This window comes from Zea mays, chromosome 3 (genome assembly GCF_902167145.1).
Source record: "Zea mays cultivar B73 chromosome 3, Zm-B73-REFERENCE-NAM-5.0, whole genome shotgun sequence".
In the NCBI taxonomy this organism is placed as follows: domain Eukaryota; kingdom Viridiplantae; phylum Streptophyta; class Magnoliopsida; order Poales; family Poaceae; genus Zea; species Zea mays.
In genome coordinates, this window is record NC_050098.1 from 237957623 (window position 1) to 237964995 (window position 7373).

The window sequence follows — 7373 nt, forward strand, 5'->3', positions numbered from 1 at the left end:
CTCTTATGAGTTCCCTACGGGTTGCAAGAAAATGTGTGGTGGTAACAAGAAAGTGGTGGTTAAGCGAATACAAGACCAGAGTACCGATTACGATGGCTTATATGTGGAGCTTGGTGGGGATTAATAAACAAGGGATACAATCTGAATTCTAGTTGTTGTTAAGTTAAATAACCATCCGACTTGAAGTTCCCTGCCTAGTGCTGACCACAAGATTCGAGTAATGTAAATAGATCAAACACACGCGCAAGAAATTTCAGATTTGATGCAGACAAGGAGTATGATTGGAATGCAAGTGTTGCAATCAGATCCAACCAAAATTTTGCACCAAATGATAATAGCAAACTGGTTGAACAACTTGATAAAATTTTCAGCACTTGTGCACATAAACAAACTGATTGTTCTACTTTTCTTTCACAATCTTTTTTTATACTCTTTTTTATAGAACTAAACACAGAGATCTGATATGATATTGCACACTTTATAATACTTAACAAAGAACTCAACCAGCAGCTATAACTTAAATAGGATCAAAGTTAACGCGAAGGAAATGATGAGAGTTTTAAGATTTTTCTTTTTGTGGATATTTTCAGATATATATATAAGAGGCTCAAAGGGAACACAAAGGATAGAGTGACCAGCAACTAAACAAAGACTCTAAGGACTGAAACTTAACAAAACTCACTGGAACAATAGATTGAAACAAAGGGCTATGACAAAATATTTTATGGCTTTTTGGTGGATAGGACGAACACAAAATATATGTAGCTAAGGGTAAAGAATCCTACCGTGGCAACTGAGGCTTTGATACCAGATGATGCGTCACGATGCCCGATCTTCACGACGTAGGATCAATCTTCAGATAACTAGCTTCAAAGAAGCCAAGATAACTTGCTGCAAGCAGCGATAACTAGTGCAACCTGACAAATAAAACTCGAAGCCAACCACCGTCTTTAACCGGCAGCCTAAATCGAGGATTCGCCCAACCACACTCTCAAAGAACCAACCAACACAACCTACAATCAATCGAGGAGACCTCGAAGGGAGTAGGAGCACCAATTGGGAGCGGATGAAGCCACCGCTTCTGCAATCCTGCGAAGGAATTCACAAGAGCAAAGGGGTAGAGATCACTCTCAATATTTGTTAGCACACAGCTGAACAAAGGGGTTGTGTTTTAGATTATCATAAGCTGCGTTACATCATAGACACATGGGGTATTTATACTAGTAACAACCAGCCTTAGAGAGGTATAAACACGAAACAAAAGTATTTTCACGTGCTAATGTGAAGGAGCCTCTTCGGGAGATCTGCAGAACTGAATTCCGTGTGTCTGTTTGACTTCTGCGCAGTCTTCAGTATTTTGATAATAACTTCTCCTAGGAATCTCCAAATGACGTGGGGCTGGATACGTTGGAAAGCTGACTTGATAAGCTTTCTCACCATATATAGCATGCTTAATGAAACTTCGTAGAATGATGCAGTTTAATACGAAAACTTGGTCATCAAGCTGACTGTTGACCTTCTGACCAGTCGGCACTAAAGTAGGTCGGCTGCCTTTTTGGTAGATGTGGTTAAGTCGGCTTTAGAAGCATTGGAAACTAGACTTCAAGATCTTTCCAAAAAGTACTTATGAGCCTTTATACCTTTTGGGAATCAAAAGATATGACTGTTTCTTCTGAACGGTTCTATTGCGCTGGACTGACTCGGATATAGCTCTTCTTGCTGATTCGCCCTTGATATGTTTTGTCCTTCATCTTTGGTGAACCTAAGTAATATTAACATACACGACTTAGGTAGCATAAAATTCTCATTAGTGTTTAAATGAAATTCATAAAGTAGCGCGTGCACCTCTTGCTGTAGCTTCTTAGCTCGGCTACGTGTAATTGGTCCATCAAAGGCTTGAGTTGGTGATGATGTTGGTTGTACTTGAGTTGATGTAGTATGAATTGGGGGTTGTAACGTATTGCTTAATGGTGTGGTCATATCACGAAGGTTATGAAGGACAAACCTTCATCAGTACAACAAACAACGAGAAAGGATTCACATAAAGTATGAGAAATAACATAAATATTTAAGTATTATTATTAACTCATTTCTATGAATTATTATTATAGAAAAGATAACAAATTACAAATGTACCTTCGGCTTGAAGGAGAGCAAAAGTATCAGTGTGACGCAAAAGCGAATGCCAAGTCAGCGTGAACAGTACAGGAGTACTGTTCACCTATTTATAGACACGGGTCACAACCCATGTAAAATTACATCCAGACCCTTTTCTTTTGATAATAACTCTATAGTAATCTATCAGGGTCTAGATAGTCTTTTCCTTTTTAAGTCGGTTTCCTTTTTCCGCTATCATGTCGAAGCTCTTCTACAAACAGCTTCGGCTCCGTGCCATCCTCCATACCCCTTCTGTGTTTCTTCACGTTGTGGTTTTAACTCAGGTCCGAAGATACCTGTTCACACATTCTACTCCAGAAACATTGTTAAATCATACTTTTGAGGACCTTCGGAAGCCGAAGGCCCCCAACATCTGCAAAAATCCACTCGAAGCTCGGGGGCTACACCCAATCAAAAACTACAAGTTGGACCTTGGATCTTTGGGCCGATTATTTCAAAATCAACCCAAAGATCGGGGGCTTGTGGGGGACAGATATCCCCCGGGTCCACCAGAAGGACAAGATGTCTCGCGAAGGGCCCGTGGGCCCAATAATCCGCAAGGTCATCCCTTCGTGGGCCTGGGGAGGAACGTCCAATAAACTGGATCGACGCAAGCCCAGGCGGCCTGAAGAATTCAAGTGGAGATCACAACAGCGACCCGACCTTCCCGCGCAGGGGCCATGCACATTGGAACTGAGCGAGGATGAGTCGGCTGAATTATAGGAAGATAGACTCAGTTAGTTCACTATTACTTAGGCACGCGTTGTTATCATATCCATATGTAACGCCCCATGGTCGAGTATATAAGGCCTAGGGGGCACTCCTTCAATACGATCGACCTCATTCTACTTAGCCACCCACACTAGCTCTCTACGTTTTCAATACTAGAGAACCCCTTTGTAACCCACCACATAAAAGTGCTCACATCAGGACGTAGGGTGTTATGCATCTCAAAGCGGCCCGAACCTGTACACAACTATCCACTGTTTCTCATGCAACTAGCACGAACCATCGAGCTACAGTCGATAACACCGTCCTACACCAAAAAGCATCTTGAGGGGCAACCCCGGGTGCGCGGTCGGACCCAAAACACCAACAGTGGTCCTTATGAGGTCTTAGTGACCCATGTGATTAAGGAGAAGGCTCACTCGGTCTAAGTGACCGTTTGAGAGAGAGGGAAAGGGTTCAAATAGACCCAGCCTTTGTGGCCTCCTCAACGGGGACTAGGTTCTTTAGAACCGAACCTCGGTAAAACAAATCACCGTGTCTACTCGCTTTGATTCTCGCTTGATTTGTTTGCTCTCGTTCCTCTGTCTAATGTTTCCTTGCTAGTATTATTTTGAGTTCGCTCCCATACGTCATCTGCATCCTTTGAGCAACTCTTGCAAGAGAAACACTCTTTCGGACTTGAATTTAATTCTAACGCTAACCCCGGCCTTTAGTGTGAGTTTAAGTTTATAAATTTTAGGTTTCGCCTATTCACCCCCTCTAGGCGGCTTTCAATTGGTATCGGAACCAGTGCTTCATTAAGAGCCTAACCAACTCAAAGTGATGTCTGGAGATCACACCAAGAGGGAGATCATGACCGACGAAAAGCACACGGGCTCAGGAAAGACTCTCTCAAGAGAGTCTGACAACAAGTATAAGGAGGAATCCTCTTCCTCCATCAAGTCACATCGGAGAGGTGACAAGAAGAAGAAGATGAAGAAAGTGGTCTACTACGAGACCGACTCTTCGTCACCCTCCACGTCCGGCACCGAGTCGTCGATTACTTCTAAGCGCCATGAGTGCAAGAAGTATAGTAAGATGCCCCTACGTTATCCCCATATTTCAAAGCGCGCTCCATTACTTTCCGTACCCCTAGGCAAACCACTATATTTTGATGGTGAAGATTATTGTATGTGGAGTGATAAAATGAGGCACCATCTAACCTCACTCCACGAAAGTATTTGGGATATTGTTGAGTTTGGAGCGCAGGCACCAAAGGTAGGGGACGAGGACTACGACTCGGATGAGGCCACCCAAATTAGGCACTTCAACTCCCAAGCAACTTCTATACTCCTCGCTTCCTTGTGTCGAGAGGAGTATAACAAGGTGCAAGGGTTGAAGAACGCCAAAGAAATATGGGACGTCCTCAAAACCGCGCACGAAGGGGACGAGATGACCAAGATCACCAAGCGCGAAATAATCGAGGGAGAGCTTGGTTGATTCGTCCTCAACAAAGGGGAAGATCCGCAAGCTATGTACAACCAGCTCAAGACAATGGTGAACCAAGTGCGCAACCTCGGGAGCACAAAATGGGATGACCATGAAATGGTCAAGGTTATTCTTAGATCCCTCGTATTTTGTAATCCTACTCTAGTTCAATTAATACGCGAGGATCCTAGATACAAATAGATGTCTCTCGAGGAGGTGATTGGCAAGTTTGTGAGCTTTGAACTTATGATCAAAGACTCCAAACATATTGTCAACTTGGAGCAAGGCGCCACCTCCACACCCGAGGTGCAGCCCATTGCATTCAAAGCAACAGAAGAAAAGAAGGAGTCTATACCAAGTAGGCTTCCAATCGACGCCTCCAAGCTCGATAATGAGGAAAAGACGCTCATCATCAAGAGCTTTCGCCAAATCCTCAAGCAAAGGAGGGGGAAGGACTATAAGCCCCGCTCCAAAAGGGTGTGCTACCGGTGTGGTAAGTCCGGTCACTTTATTGCTAAATGTCCATACTCTAGTGAAAGCGACAGGGACGAAGACAAGAAGGGGAAGAATAAGGAGAAGAAGAGATACTACAAGAATAAGGGCGGCGAGGCGCACATGGGATAGGAATGAGACTCCGACGAGAGCTCCACCGACTCCTCCTCCAACGAGGATGCCGCCAACATCGCCGTCAACAAGGGACTTCTCTTCCCCAACGTCGGCCACAAGTGTCTCATGGAAAAGGACGGCAAAAAGAAGAAGGTACATTCTAGAAGTACCCTCAAATATACTACATCTAGCGATGAGGGTAGTTCTAGTGATAATGAAGACGTTTTAATTTCTCTTTTGCCAACCTTAATATGGACCAAAAGAAAAAATTAAATGAACTAATAGAGACCATTAACGAGAAGGATGATCTCTTGGAATGCCAAGAAGACTTGCTCTTTAAGGAGAACAAAAAAATTGTTAAGTTGAAAAATGCTTATGCTCTAGAAGTAGAAAAATGTGAAAACTTAACTAGAGAGCTTAGCATTTGCAATAATTCAATTTCTTGTCTTAGAGATGAAAACGCCAGTCTAGTTTCTAAGATTGAAAAATTAAATGTTTGCAATGATTCAATTTCATGTCTTAGAGATGACAATGCTAGTCTAAATGCTAAGATTAATGAATTGAACATTTGCATGCCATCTACATCTACTATTGGGAATGTCACCATTTGTGCTAGATGTATAGATATTAATATTGAAGCTATTGATGATCACCTTGCCATGATTAAACAACAAAATGATCACATAGCTAAATTAAATGCAAAAATTGCCGAGCATGAACTTGAGAACGAAAATTTAAATTTGCTAGAAGCATGCTCTATAATGGGAGACGCCCTGGCATTAAGGATGAGATTGGTTTCCAACAAGGGAACCAAAATAACACCAAACTTAATGCCCCCAAAAAATTGTCTAATTTTGTTATGGGCAAGGCTCCCATTGTTCAGGATAGTGAAGGCTATATTTTATATCCTGCAAACTATCCTGAGCATAAAATTAGGAAAATTCATACTAAGAAACCTCATTCTGTCTCTCATTATGCATTTATGTATAAAAATGAGGCTTCTTGTTCTAGGCATACTACTAATGTTAAAATGCCTAAGAAGGAAATTCCTAATGCATCAAATGAGCATGATATTTCATATAAGACTTTTGATGCTTCTTATGTTTAACTAACAAATCAGGCAAAATAGTTGCCAAATATGTTGGGGGCAAACACAAGAGTCCCAAGACTTGTGTTTGGGTACCCAAGGTGCTTCTTTCTAATGTCAAAGGACCCAAGACCGTTTGGGTACCTAAGAACAAGGCCTAAATTTGTTTTGTAGGTTTATGCATCCGGTGGTTCAAGTTGGATAATAGATAGCGGGTGCACAAACCACATGAAAGGGGAGAAAAGGATGTTCTCCTCATATGAGAAAAATAAAGATCCCCAACGAGCTATTACATTCGGGGATGGAAATCAAGGTTTGGTCGAAGATTTGGGTAAAATTGCTATATCTCCTGGCTATTCTATTTCCAATGTTTTTCTCGTAGATTCTTTAGACTACAACTTGCTTTCTGTTTCTCAATTATGCAAAATGGGCTACGACTGTCTATTTACTGATGTAGGTGTTATTGTCTTTAGGAGAAGTGATGATTCAATAACATTTAAGGGAGTGTTAGATGATCAGCTATATTTGGTTGATTTTAATGATAACAAAGCTGAACTTGACACTTGCTTAATTGCTAAGACTAATATGGGTTGGCTCTGGCATTGCCGACTTGCCCATGTTGGAATGAAGAATCTTCACAAGCTTCTAAAGGGAGAGCACATTTTAGGACTAACAAATGTTCATTTTGAGAAATACAGGATTTGTAGCGCATGCCAAGCAGGAAAGCAAGTTGGAGTCCATCATCCGCACAAGAACATAATGACGACTGACAGGCCACTCGAGCTGCTCCACATGGATCTTTTTGGCCTGATCGCTTACATAAGCATCGGCGAGAGTAAGTACTATCTAGTTATTGTGGATGATTATTCTCACTTCACTTGGCTATTCTTTTTGCAGGAAAAATCTCAAACCCAAGAGACTTTAAAGAAATTCTTAAGACGAGCTCAAAATGAGTTCAGATTGAGGATCAAAAAGATAAGAAGCGATAATGAAGAACTCTCAAATTGAAGGATTTCTTGAGGAGGAGGGCATCAAGCATGAGTTCTCTTCTCCCTACACACCTCAACAAAATGGTGTAGTGGAGAGGAAGAATGGAACTCTACTAGACATGGCAAGAACCATGCTTGATGAGTACAAGACACCGAACCGGTTTTGGGTGGAGGCGATTAACACCGCCTGCTACTCCATCAACCGGTTATACCTTCACCAAATCCTCAAGAAGACATCATATGAACTCCTTACTAGTAAAAAGCCCAATGTTTCATATTTTAGAGTCTTTGGGAGCAAATGCTTTATTCTTATTAAAAGAGGTAGAAATTCTAAATCT